Source organism: Saimiri boliviensis, chromosome 4 (genome assembly GCF_048565385.1).
Source record: "Saimiri boliviensis isolate mSaiBol1 chromosome 4, mSaiBol1.pri, whole genome shotgun sequence".
Classification (NCBI taxonomy): Eukaryota; Metazoa; Chordata; class Mammalia; order Primates; family Cebidae; genus Saimiri; species Saimiri boliviensis.
The window spans coordinates 99,371,697-99,385,770 of NC_133452.1; the positions used below are offsets into that span (position 1 = coordinate 99,371,697).

The following is a 14,074-nucleotide window of genomic DNA, read 5'->3' on the forward strand; positions in this document are numbered from 1 at the left end:
AAGTGGCTGCAGGCCTCCTCATCGGCAGGGTGCCGTCAGTGGAAACAGGCCCCACAGGAGTCTGCAACAGTACGTAGACCCGAATCCCAGGGAAAGCTCACTGAGGTCACTCAGATACCAGGAAGTCAGCCAGGTGGTGCATGCCTCGTTTCCAAACTCTCCCTCTCCCTCCGCCCCAGAAACAGCTCCGGAGAGAGCTCTCTTTGCAGATCCGCTTCCCAAGAAGGAGGGTCAAGGCTGGGCGCCAGGAGTTTTATTTATTTTTCAAAACTTTGTTGTCAAGTGGGTTGTCAGTGAAGCAAAGAGCCTTGCCTCCTGCAGAAAGACCCCTTCCCTGCCCAGCCAAGGCCCAGTGCCTGGGGTACAGTCCAGGCTTACACAGCCTCATGTCCCCATGGCCTCAGAGATGGCCCAGAGAAAAGGCTGAGTTAATGACTTGGAGGATTGGTTGCTTCTTTGAGAAGCTCTCTCACAAAACACAAGGGGCCAAAAAAGAAAAGAGAAACCAGGGTGTTTCCTCTGGATCCCTGCAGAATAGGGATCCAGTTAGGACCCTGGGCTTAGGATCAAGTGCACCCTCTGTCATTTCAGAAAGAAGCTCTGAGCAGGGTACCCGTCACTGTCCCTCTCTTGGAGGCCCTTCCCGCGGCATCTGTATGGGCTGGGCCTGCCCCCAGGAGCAGGCATTTGAGTGGCAGTTAATGATTGTGGTCAACCGACACTTCTTACTAGTGCTTACTGTGTGCTTGCGCCGTTCTTAGTGGCTTGCATAAGTTGGCTCATTGAATCTTCCCTGCAGCCCTGGGGTGTGGACTCGTATCAATCTCCACTGCCCAGATGAAGGAAATGAGGTAGCGTGGCTAGGTCGCTTGCTCAGGGTCACACTGTCAGTCATTGGCAGGGTAGAAATGTGTATCTAGTGCTCTGGATCTGGGGAGCAGGCTCTAACCACTGTGCCGCACAGCCTCTTTCTTCTCTGTGGATACAGGGATGGGGGTGTAGCCACCTATGCGCTTTCTGTCACCTTCCAGCCTGAGTCCTCTTGGTTTGAGTTAGCCCTGTCCCTCTGAGGGGATCTCTCTCACCTGTGCCTGCCTTGCACGGCTGTCTCGGTTGAGGGGCCAGGGTCAGAGTCAGCACACAGCTCATACTGCTCGCACTCTGTTCTCCACTGGGGGCTTCTGAGGGTTTCTCACTGATGGGGTTGTGTTTGGGGCCTCCTAAATAGTGGCCTGCCCAGGGAGCCGGCTGAGGCTTCCAGGAGAGACCCAACTCACCTAGAGCCATCTCCACCTCCAGGGAAGAAGATACTGCAGTCTGCAACAAAGCACCCCTCCCAACCTGGCTTTGGGGCAGTTCATTTTCAGCTTTTAGAAATCTTAAGTTTTAAACCAGCAATTTTTTTTCTTCTTAAAAGTTAAACTGAGTATATTTATGGTTCTTGTGACCTAATCCCTGACTCACCATGTTCCTTGGGGAAGGATGACAAACTTGGGACGGAGTTGGGGGTGGGTGGGGGCGGCGCTCAGGCAATGCGTGGGGACCCAGGTTGGACCTGACTCAGAGCATTGAGGGGCCTTCCCTCTCTCAGCTCACCCCTTCCTTAGGCTGGCCACCAGATAGGCAAGTGAGGGGGGTCTTAGGGTGTTCCCTCCCTGTACTTTGAGATGCTAGAGGCTGAGCTGTTGCTTCCCACCCCTCCTTCTGCTGATTTGGGAAAGGGCAAGGCTCCTACCCCTCGAATAGCCCAAGACTCCTTAGGATTGGGCCAGAGAGCAGCTGCGCAGGTATTTGGAGAAGTGTGACCTTGGGCCAGAGGTCATGCATAGGGCAGGGCCTCCGTAAGATGTGCCTGTTCCTATGCTGGAAGGACCCTCATTGAGGGTAGCCCGCAGCTCAGTCCTTCCGGGGGCTCTGGCTGCTGGCGGGTGGAGTCTGTGTGAGAAGGGATGCCCAGCACGCCTGGCTTGAGCCAGGACCTCAGATACCTGGAGTGGCCTGAGGAGCTGTGCGCAGCACCCCAGGTAACTGCATGTGAATGGCCGGATGGGTTGTCAGGGGAATTACATTTTAGCAACCCGAAGAAAGGAAGAAGGAAACATGGGAAGGGGGAGCATTTCTGTTAATGAAATATTCCCTCATTGCATGTGGTATAATTTGCATCATATTAGCTACAGTCTGTCCCATGTAGTAAGGTTTTCAGTAGGCTACAAACGTTTCCCTTGGTTCTGAAATGCCCTGGAGACTCTTCTACAAGATGCACAAGTAGCTTCCAGGAAGCCAGGCTGGACGTGTCTTAGGAGCATCTGGAAACTGAGGCTGTTTCACAGTCAAGCTGTTGCTGTGGCATTTCCCTGTGACAGGGTGCCGAGGGTTGTCGTAGAAGTACAGGGCATATGTGCACATCACACAGCTCCCTCTCAGGGTGGGAGGGACTGGAACGTCTTGTGGCCTAATTGTCCTCTCTGCCAAATCCCTTCCAGATAGTCTCTGCCATGATGGTTTTTTAAAGAAGTCACCCATTCGTTCTTTGCCTTGCACGGCTGATTTAGAGCATTCTTTATATTGAGTCAAAATCTGTTTCCTGTGGTGTGTGTCTCTTGGTCCCAGGTTTACCTTTTGGGACCCCACAGAACATGTTTAAGCCCTTCAGAAATGGAAGACCTCTGTCTTGGCCTCCAGGTGTCACATCCTCTTATTGTTCCTCCTGTGATATGGTGATTGAGCTGGACAGGCAGGCAACTTGAACTGTATCCACACACTTTTGCTTACAGACAGAAAGGGGCTTTGATTTAGAGGGGCAGGGCCAGGGCAGTGGGGGCTGCCAGGTGCTCCCTAGGATGGGCCGAACTGACAGCAGACACAGGAAGAGAGGGAAAGTGACTCCCACACCTGCCGGCCAGTCCGAGGGCCCGCCACACCGCACCTGCATCGTAGCTGCTTCTGTTTTCACCACAAATCTTATCCACAGGAAATGGCCTTTCTTTAGGAGAAGGGAGGAAATGCATTTAATCAGCGCAGAGGGAGGGTGATTGGTGGTTGGCAAATGCGTAGCTCCAGGCATGCTGGCTCAGGGTTTGTCTGTCCAGCATGAGGAGCACCATCGTATATTCAATCAACACATCGGTGACGCCCTTCACCGACGTGTTGATTGAATATACGATGGCGCTCCTCATGCTGGAGTGCTCTGTAGACATTAAAAAAACAAGCTTTTAAAGAGTTTCTAATGTGGGGAAATGTCCACCTTGTAGTGTTGAGTGAAGAAATTGACACAGAAATTCACAATATGATCATAATTTCTGAAAAAGAAAACATGTATGCATAGGGGTGCAAGGGAGTAAGCCAGGGTGTTTTCAGTGGCTAGCTCAAGAGGACTCCAGGTGGCTTCGGGTTCCTTTTTGGAGTGTAGTCGTTTTTCTCTGTTTCCCACCATGAATGGATGTGTAATCAAAAAAGCAAATAACGTAGGTGTCGTAAGGAACTTGATGGTCCAGCTGGGATAACAAAGCACATGAGGCAGTGAAAAGAACACAGCGGCCGGTGATCAGTGCAGCACAGGCCGCCAGCAGGGGGAGGAGGCCCGGACGCCAGAGATGCTGCTGCTGCCCAAGTGGCAGAGCCAAGTCCAACCTCGAAACCTCTGGGTTCTGCTGTCTGTCACAGGGGTTTCCTAGAGATGGTGGGACCTGGAAAGATCACAGAGAAAGGAGAGGCCTGCGAGGGGCCAGCCTGCCTGTGGTGAGTGAGGAGGCTGCCGGGGGGCAGTGAAGGGCAGGGCCCTGACAGCTAGGCGGGAGAGGTAGCTGGGCCTGACCTCAGGGCTCTTAAAAGCCACATGTGGGAGAGTCCCAAGGTCTCTTGAGTCCTGAGCATGGGGGGATGATCTCTGTTAGTGCCTCACACCAGGCAAAAAGCCCCTTGAGTGAGACACACTTTAGACATCCAGGGCGTGGTTGAGAGCCCGTGTGTGGCAGGCTGTCATGGCTTAGGGCAGTGGACAAATGGAAGATGGGAATGAGGCTGGCAGCAGGCTCCGGATGGGCTAGAATTGGACGCTGCATCAGCCAGGCGGGATGGGAGGCCTCCTGTTCCTCCCGTCAATTTCTTTCTCTGCAGGTTCCTGCCACGTGGCAGATAGGCCCCTGCTGTCTTCCTGTCTGTTTCTGAGGCGGTGCCAGCTTGTTGCCACGTGTTGGAGAGAGATGACAGGTGAAGAGAGGCCAAAGGCATAAGCTGGGGCCAGGAGGTTCTTCTTTACTGGCTTTTATGAAACTTTCCAACCAGGTCACCAAGCCCCTGAGGTCCCCTTCCTGTTCCTGTCACCTGGATTTGCTCCTCACTCTCCAGCCCTCTAAACCAGCTTCACATGAACAGTGGGGCTTGTCATTACCCCCTGTGACATCCCTTTTTTTGCCTTCTTCCACCCAAGGCCCAAGAGGCCACTGCCAGCCTAAGCAAGCTGCCACTGAGCACCATTATCAGAGTGGTCACGGCTGGGAGGCCCTCTCCCCAGCCTCTGCCTCCATCCCCATCCCGTCTCCCTGCACAGCACTTTGTGAGCTGACTGCTGTACTGGAATTGCTTGCCCAGTTGAAGCAGAGCCTGAAATAGGAGAATCAGTGGAGCTGAGGCTTGGAAAGGAAAGGAATCCTCTTAGACAAGTGTGAATCCTGCCTCCTGGACTGGCTAAATGCTGTAGTCACTTAAGAATGTCATTCCTCAATATCCCAGGAGTTGATTGCTGCACCAGGGTCTCCCTTGGTCTCGGGAGCCTGGCCGAGAACACCCCTTATAGCAAGTGTGATAAGGGGCAGGCTCACTTGGGGCCTGTTCCTAGCGAGTGTACCTCTTGCTCCCCCTCCCTTTCACTGCCTGACCACAGCACCTGCATTCCTGGCAACGGCAGCCAGAATCACTCGGGAGTCCCCTCTGACCGCCCCAGGCCCTGTTCTGGCCTTCTGCAGTTCCCTGTAGAGTAGAAGGAACTTTGAGAACTTTGCAAATGCCTGTTTTCATGCCTGCTAATTTGACCAACTGCTCTTTAAAATGGAATCAGACTGGCTGGCAGATGTCTTCCATCGCTTCTGATTGCTGGCCTCTTGGCATGAGCACCGCAGAGGCGTCTTTCCTGGCATCTCGAATGTCTAGGTACTCACTCAGTGAAACCCCACATTAAACACGAGCAGAGAGTAAGGCCCAGGGGCCAGGGCAGCGGGGCCCCTGTCTCTCTGTCAAAGCTATAGACCTAACCGTTCACAGTAATCATCTGTGCACTCCAGGGTCCATGGAACCAGGGCTCTTGGATACAGTAACATGTGCAGTGTTGCCCCTCAGACAGACTGGAGTTGGGACTGGACCTGGAGTGCTGCTCCCACCTCCCAATCTCCCCTTCCCAGGAAGGTGCAGTCCCTGGGGCTGACGCTCATGTACCCTCACAAGATTGGAGCCTGGCACTGGGGCCCGTCAGGCTGGGTGAGCGCATCACCCCCGGGCTGGTCCGGGTCAGAACTCTACCCACTGTGTGTCGGAGCCATTCAACAAAAGGCTGAGAAAGAAACAAGCAAGGAGTCAGGTGCAGGTCAGCTCTGTGCACTGGCTCACGCCCCGCAAGCCCTTCTGGGCCTGTGCAGCTGCCACCACTGCCTGGCCCGTTGCTTCTGCCCACCTCCTCCCCACCCTGCCCTCTGTGAGGCTCCGGGGTAGTTAAGTAAACCGGAAGGGGGAAGCTCAAGAGCGTACTTAGTGACAAAGGGAACCGGACCAGGAGTCAGGAGACCTGGATTCTCCTCCAGGTCCCCTCTCTGTGTGACTTTGGACAGGTTACCCTTCCTCCCTGTTCATCCTCTGTCACCTGGGCCTTCATTTGACCTACTTACTTCTTGAGGCATTAAACTCTGAAGAGGACGTTTATGGTGTTATGTGTGGTGACGTGGTGTCAGAGAGCAAAACTGCATTTAAGGGTGCAAGGTGGGAAGGTGGTGGTTTCTCCGAAAACGGCGGCAGTCTTTCTCTGTAGGCTGCGGAGGTTGGTTTTGTGTCTTTTGACCTCAGATCCATGAGTTAAAGCTGCTTTGGGTGATCTTGGGACCAAACCTCTGACTCCAGACTCACTTGGTCCCAACAAATCTACATGGCTGATTTGGGGGTGACTATGGCACTTTGACCTGAGCCAAGACCTCAAAGAGGAAGGTGTTTCAGGATGACAGACAGGAGGTGCGTGGGAAGGCTGCCATGTATGCCCACAGAGAGAATGGGGGCGCCAAGGTCCTGCTTGGGAGACCAGCAGTCAGAGGGGGTGCTTTAATGAGACCCATTTGCTGTCATATCCATCCTTGAGAGCTCTTCCCACGACATGACAGATAGAGAGGGCCTCAAAAGTCACTGCAGAGGCTTTAGGAACTGGTAATGCTTGCTTCTTCCTGGTGGCTGTCACCATTGGGTTTTATCCCTTGAGGAGAGGCCAAGGCCTGGCTGGGGTATGGGATAGTCAGGAAAGCAGAGAACTGTGGGTGGGTCAGGTCAAGTGGTCCCTGCTCCTGCTGGCAGCTGTCAGTTGAAGGGAGGATGTCAGTTTGCGGTCATTTGGGGAAGTTCTGTTGCAGAGTCCCAGCAGAGCAGACAAATGAAACAGTCTCTGAGCACCTGATTCCTGCCCACAGGCTGATGCTGGGTACCAAACCCTGAGAGGCAGGGGGTTCTACTCCTGTTGAGTGGGCCCTGCCTCCATAAGAACCTGAGCAGCTAAACCGGAATTGGAAACCCTTCCTCCACCCCTTTCTACCACAGCTGTTTTGCATAGTCGCTGGTACTGGGAAAGCCCTCACCCCGGGTGGGTGACTGCATGCAGGCCTGAGGGAGCATGGCTTCTGTTTCCCATCATTCTTAAGATCTGGGGCCATAGCGGTGAGTATCACGGAGCCTGTCCCTTCTCCTTGCTTTCTGTCACCTCTCCTGACGCTTCTTCCTGCCCCCTACCCGGGCCAGCCCCACAGCAGTTGCCCTGGGGCTGGGAAGAACCTTTCCATCCCCTTGTTCTTTGGGCCCATTATAGCCTCACAAGTTGGTCCTGGCTGAGATGAGAAACCTGGTGTGTTTAGTCACCTGCACCCCAAACAAACGTGCTGAGCAACATGTTCTAGGCACTACAGAAACTGTCTGTAGTGGCGGCCGGCCAGCATTAGCAGAGAGTGGAGGAACCTGAGTACCCAGTGGCAGGGCGAGTGACGGGCTGCTTGAGTTGGTGCACCACGGGTGTTCATAAAGACAGTGAAATGTCACGGGGATATTTGCATGCAATAGATGGGCATGTGAAAAGAGGCAGGTTAAAGAAACTTAGGTGGCAAGCAGCAGGGAGAAAAGAAAGAAAAACTGTATGCATTCAGTCTATAATCCCAATTTTGCTAAAGTTTTTTCTTAATATAAAGCACAGAAAAATATACCCAAAATGGTAGAAGTGATTCCAATCTTCCGTTTTTTTTTTTTGAGCTAGAGTCTTGCTCTGTCGCCCAGGCTGGAGTGCAGTGGTGCGATCTCAGCTCACTGCAACCTCCACCTCCCAGGTTCAAGTGATTCTCCTGCCTCAGCCTCCCAAGTAGCTGGGATTACAGGTGCCCACCACCATGCCCAGTTAATTTTTGTATTTTTAGTAGAGAAAGAATTTTACCATGCTGTCCAGGTTGGTCTTGAGCTCCTGACCTCATGATCCACCTGCCTCGGCCTCCAAAAGTGCTGGCATTAACAGGTATGAGCCACCACACCCAGCCCCAGTCTTCCTGTTTTAAGAAAATTAATTTAGGAAGATACACCAGACAGTAGCCTTATGTTTCCCCCTGATTTGAAGGATTTATGGGTGGCTTTTACATTTTTCTTTGTACTTTCTTTTTTTTTTTTTGAGATAGAGTTTTGCTCTTGTTGCCCAGGCTGGAGTGCAATGGCACGATCTCGGCTCACCGCAACCTCCGCCTCCTGGGTTCAGGCAATTCTCCTGCCTCAGCCTCCCGAGTAGCTGGGATTACAGGCACACGCCACCACGCCCAGCTAATTTTTTGTATTTTTCGTAGAGATGGGGTTTCACCATGTTGACCAGGATGGTCTCGATCTCTTGACCTCATGATTCACCCGCCTCGGCCTCCCAAAGTGCTGGGATTACAGGTGTGAGCCACCGCGCCCGGCCTTGGTACTTTATTTTCAAATTTTTCTTTTCTTCTTCTTCTTTTTTTTTTTTTTTTTTTTTGTCTTTTTCTTTTTTTGCTCTTTCCCCTAGGCTGGAGCGAAGTGGCACATGTCTAGGCTCACTGCAAACTCCACCCCCTGGGTTCACGCAATTATCCTGCCTAAACCTCCCGAGTAGCTGGGATTGCAGGCGTGGCATGCGCCACCATGCCCGGCTAATTCTTGTATTTTCAGTAGAGACAGGGTTTTGCCATGTTGGCCAGGCTGGTCTTGAACTTTTGAGCTCAGGTAATCCGCCTGCCTCAGCCTCCCAAAGTACTGAGATTACAGGCGTGAGCCACGGTGCCTGGCCTTATTTTCACATTTTTCTGCTAATAAACTTGTATTATTCAAGAAACTCCAAAAAAAAACAAAAAAAGAAACCTTTAAGGTAGGGAAGAGATCGAGGCAGGGCCCAGGAGAAATCTACCACATTCTTAAAGGCAGAGACAGCATCAATGTCACAGTGTCACGTTGAACCAGCCTGTGCCTGGGCAAGCTCTGGGGGCGGGAGGAGCAGGCAGAGAGAAGGGCAGGTCCAGCCATGCCTCCCACATCTGCCTGGGGTTTGTTACTGAGCTTCGGCAGCTCCTCTCCCAGAGTAGTCAGGCCCCAAAACAATCCAGCAGGTTTATGGCTTTGTCCCTGCACTCGGCTCTTCCCTCCTTTTCCCATCCTCCCTATCCTTGGTTAGCGGAATCTGCTCTTGCGGGTGTAATTTGCAATTTCTCGTGTGTCCAGGATCTCCCTGCCACATACTCCCTTCCCTCTCTCGGGAGGGTCCCTTCCCACAGTGCCCTGATCCCTGAGTATGAGAAAGGGAATAGGTGGTGGAGGGAGAGGCAGGAGGGATGGAGGGAGAGGCGGGACGGCTGCAGGGAGAAGCACCTTGTCAGTCTGGGACCATAGCTCTATCTTGTGTCTACTCTTCCAAGAGAGGAGATTTCAGCCATTCCTATGACTGATGGCAGGCAGGGGAAATGGCAAAGTGACCGTCTGAGAAGAGACAGGCAGACCAAACATGGAAAGGAGGTTGGAGGGGCTGTGGGCTGAGTACAAAGTCTGGAGCCAGAGTCCAGGCCGTCACAGCTCCGGCCCCCAGTCACTCCGCGATCAGAATCTCTAGCCTTGGTTTGCTGCAAGAGAGCGCTGATGTCTGGCCATTGGCAGGCCCAGCACTGCCCTCCACACCACCAGCCCTGGATTTCATCACAAGACCCAACCCTTCCTTCCCTGGGCTTTCCAGGATGCAAGGGGCAGGTGAGCCTGGGCCCTCTGCCTTTTCCCTGGTTCCCTCTGGAGACCCAAGAGCAGGAAGAATGACATCCTTGACACTAGGCTTTCTGATTGTGGATCTGAATGAAGCCTGCTTTCCCAAACTGCATTTTTTCTTCTGGACCTCTCTCCCTACCCCACCATTGTCCCTTTTCCCTGCCCCATCTGCAGTCCTCAGCATTCAGGCTCCCAGCTCCAGCCATTGTCTGCTTGGTGACTTTGGGCAAGTAATTTAGTTCTCATGGTTTCCTGTTCCATCAAATGGGGCTTTCACCCCTTTCTACAGTGGAGGAATTTGAGGATTAAATGAGATCAGTGCCAGGCACTTAGCTAATGCCTAGAACACAGAGGGCTGACAATTTTTTTTTTTTTTTTTTTTTTTTTTTAGTTTTTTTTAACATAGGGTCTCTCTGTGTTGCCAGGCTGGAGTACAGTGGCACAATCACAGCTCACTGAAGCCCTGACCCCGCCCCCAGGCTCAAGTCATCCTCCCACCTGAGTCTCCCAAAGACCTGGAAGTACAGGTATACACCACCACACCTGGCTAATTTTTTTTTTAAGATACTGGTGGTCTCACTACGTTGCTCAGGCTGGTCTCAAACTACTGGGCCCAAGCAGTCCTCCTAACTCAGGCTCCCAAAGTGTTAGGATTCTAGGCATTGAACCATTGTGCCTGGCCCTACAGGGCCATCAATAGCTTTGAATGAAGAGACATTCCAAACAGTCTTTGTGTGAGCAACATGGCTGTTTATTCACCTGGGTGCAGGTGGGCTAAGGCTGAAAAGGGCATTAGCAAAGGGCGGTGGGATAGGAGTTGGTTTTATAGGTTTGGGTAGTTTTTTGGGGGGGCAGGGGTGTTGCAGAGTAAGTTCAGTTACGGTGGTAGGGGTTAGGGGCAAGGAGTATACCTGACCACAAGTTCAGTTACAATGGCAGGGTTAGGTGAGAGGTCTTTACATTATCATAAGAACAGTTAAGATGGCAGGGTTGGGTGAGGGGTTGTCCAATGAAGCTCCGCTGGTCGATTAGGGACAATGGCGAACGCAGGCTGGCGGGGGCAGGGAGGGTGGAAGACATCAGCCGAGGTAAGCAGGACTTCAGACTTCCAGGCTCCAGGCTCGCGTATGGAGACCTGACAGTTGTCACCTGGGTTCAGACTGTGACTGGTAATGGTGTCAGAGTCCTCGTTTTCAGCTCTTGCAGCCTGGCGCCTCTCTGCTGGGTCTTCCACCAACTCTTTCCAGCTTAACTCCCATCTTCCTAGAAAGCCTGCCTGCCCATCTCTCCCCTTCCCATTCCAGGTCTTTTTCTGATCCTGAAGAGACTAGCTGAGAGTCTAGCACCTCTTAAAGGTCTCAATAGAAAACATTTGCCATCTATTATTACCTCTAAGGGCAAATCACCTAGGAGACTTCATCTACGTCACAGGAACCTTGGTCCCTGAGTCTGAGAAAGGGAATGGGTGGTGGCATTTGTTTCAGACACAACCCCTTATCTTAACCCAGACACCCCTTCCTGTGGACTGCAGGCCTTCAGGTAAACTCTCAATCAGTTGCCAATCAGAAAAATATTTGAATCCACCTGTGACCTGTAAGGCTGCCACCCCTAAACCTCAGCTTCGTGTTGTGCCTCCTTTCCAGACTGAACTGATGCACACCTCACATGTAACACTTGATGCCTTATGTCTCCCTAAAATGTATAAAATCAAAGGGAAGGGAATCCTCTATAGAATGTAAATTTCCCCCGCAAGAGGCAGCTTTGCAGGGCCATTTCAAAATCTGCTAAAGAAATCTCTTTGGGGGTAAGATACTTTAATTTCTTTCGGGCTTGCTCACTGTCACATGGTGCGGTACTGGCGTCAGATTGGCACGGGGTGTCTTGCTGCGGAGTGTGCTTGGTCGGTCTTAGGATCTCTGCTTTAACGCTAATGCGGGACTGTTGCGCCTGAATTCCATTGGGAGGGAGTATAATGAGGCCTGCCCAACGCCCCCTCCCATCAAGGCCCGAACCAGTTTTTCAGGTTTCTGTGGGATCCATCCCCTTGGCCTAGAGGAGGGATCCATTTAGTCTACTGGGGGCTGATGGTTTTATTTTTGGTTCATACTGCTGAGGCACCAGATGCTCTCTGGCAGAGCCTCACTTCCCTAGCTGCACTCACGTTCCCAGTCAGAACTTCTCTGGGGTTTGGATGTGTCAGGGTCCTGTTTCCAGAAGATCCATTAAAGTCGAAGCAGACTCCTACCCACCCCGCCCTCATGGAGCCTTCCCGTGGCCCTGCCATTTGCCCCGTCCTATAAATGGGGCCACAGGAAGCAGCCCAGCCTGCAACCAGTGTGGAGGAGAGAGAGGCCAAGGCCTGGGTCAGCCCCTGCCCATCCAGGGGCTGCCCCCAGCCCCTGCCCATCCAGGGCTGCCCCCAGCCCCTGCCCATCCAGGGCTGCCCCCAGCCCTCAGCAATAACTTAGGACAGCCACTGGTTCCCCTTTGGCTGAAAGGGTCTAAATCAGTGTGTCACCACCCCCAGATAGTCCCCTTCCTAGGCCTTTGTCACTTTGTTGAATGAAGACCTCACCTGCAGTTAAGCAAAATATTAACAAGTGAAATGCCTTTCAAGATGCAAAAGGATATTTTCCTTCTAAAATCACATGGGCAGGACAGCTCTGAAGATGTGAGAGCCCAGAGGGCTGGAGAAAGCTGAGCAGAAAGCAAGGTGGGTCCTGCAGTGGCCCCTGTCCCTTCTCCTGAGCCAGCGCCTCCTGCCCTCCCAGGATGTCCAAGGCCGAGCCTTGCCGTGCTCCCTCCTTCCGCCTGGGCCTCCACAACTCCATCTTCTCCTGCTCCTTAAGGTGAAGCCCAGTGACAGTTACTGGCAGGAAGGAGAAAGCATTCAAATGGCTTAGGCTGATGGAAAGTGACGCTAATTACAGCCACCATGGTAGGCGCTTCACGTGTGCCTCACCGAGGAAGGGCACCCAGCAACGATCGCAGGCGACTCTGCAAACCCAGCCCCTTACTGAGCTCCAGCCCACCAGGCTGGCTTCTCCCAGAGTCAGGCTGGCCCTTGGCACAGTGCCCGGGCTGTGTATCCAGAGGCCTGGGCCCACATCCTGACTCTGTTTCTCCCTTATGGAGGCTTTGGCATTTCCGAACCCAGTCACCTCTAAGAATTGGATTCTGTACAGTTAAAATGAAAGAAACAGTGTCCCTTCCCCAAGAGGTAAAGAAGAGGCGGCCAGGAGTGAATCCTGGGAGGAGCATTTGTGCGCAACACTGAAAGACATGATTCTTCGGGAGGAAGGCAGCGCTGGCTCTCAGTTCCGAAGGGGCTGTGCCCCCACTGGCCTGTGGCATCTGCCCGCACCCCCACGCATCTCTTTTGTCTTCAGCAGACCCCACCTGCCCCAGCAGGAAAAGCTTAGGAAGACGACTGGGGTTGGTCAGACGGGGCCTGAGCAGTCCCTTGGCCGGGCACTAGTACCATGGCCTTGGATAAGTCCAGTCTGCTGTCCAAGCCTCAGTTTCTTTCTGTGTAAGGTGAGCTGCTCCTATCTGAAAGGTTTGTTGGGTGAAATTTTGCAGGTCATGAGTATGAAGCCCCCAGCACAGTGCTGGGCTGTGGTCAGGACTCAGTATTGCTGGCCTGTATCTTCACAGTGAGCCCAGGACAGGCCACACGTCAGCTCCTCACAAAGTGCAACAGAGGGTGCCCAGGGAATTCTTGTCATGCCCAGAGCTCAGTGACCCAGGGAACCACTTCTTGCTGCCCCCTTCCCTTGAGTTCTCGAAAGCAGGCCCTGGTCATGATCACAGGCTGAGGAGCCAGGCTGCCAGGGGCCATCCTGGCTCTGCCTCCTCCATGGGAGCATTTTCTCCTTTGCAAAGTCGGGAGCAGTCGGACACCTGCCAGCGATGTGAAGTCTGTGAGCGAGTCAGGACAGGGAGAGGCCCAGATCCCAGGCAAAGATCAGTGCCCTGTCCCGCCTCAGCTGCTGGGAACCCTCCTGTCCCCTCTTCCTCAGGGACTGGACCTAAAGCAGGCCAGGCTGGAAGACCAGCTGTGTGTTTCAGATGTCACTCAGAGCTGTGAAGCTTTTCTTAAAGCTGAGACAATCCCCGTTAGGGCACTGGACTGTTTTACTTTATTCGCTTCCTGATTATAGAAGTGTCCCGCCACGTAGTGAGCACTCAGTAATTGTTAGTGTGGTAGCAGATACAGCATAAAATCTCTTCCCCATGACCCTTCTCATGAAGAGGTTTCTAAAAGCCAGTGGTCCCCTTCTCCCTGAGTAAAGAGGGTGTGGTAACTTCCAGAAGTGTTTCTTGCCCTTTGAGGATTTGTGGCACTGGGTGGTCACGGCACAAGCTCATTCCCATTGCGGAGATGTGGCTGCTTCAGGAACTGCAGGACCCCGCGCTGTGCCCAGCATGGGCTCTGGCAACGGTTTGCTTTGCTTTTCTGTCATTTCCTTCATCTTTGTTGTGTTTCCATTCATCTCTTTTCCTCAAAGCTGCACACAGCCCGCACTTCTGTGGACTGATGTCTGGTTAGCGAGGGGCCTGTCCCCAGTGGATCTGGCTTCCCAGCTGT

General features: G+C 52.9%; 1 protein-coding gene across 8 annotated transcripts in view; it reads left to right on the forward strand.

Annotated features, from left to right (window-relative positions):
- The window catches only part of ANKS1A (ankyrin repeat and sterile alpha motif domain containing 1A), a 204,495-nt gene that overhangs the window by 172,845 nt on the left and 17,576 nt on the right, over positions 1-14,074 (forward strand). The window contains exon 1 of one of the 8 annotated variants that reach the window (XM_074397928.1): positions 5-10,010. The exons of the other annotated variants lie outside the window; for them this stretch is intronic. The gene's annotated coding sequence lies outside the window, so the exon portion shown is untranslated. Of the gene's footprint in view, positions 1-4; positions 10,011-14,074 lie in introns of those variants that run through there. 8 annotated transcript variants of the gene reach the window in all.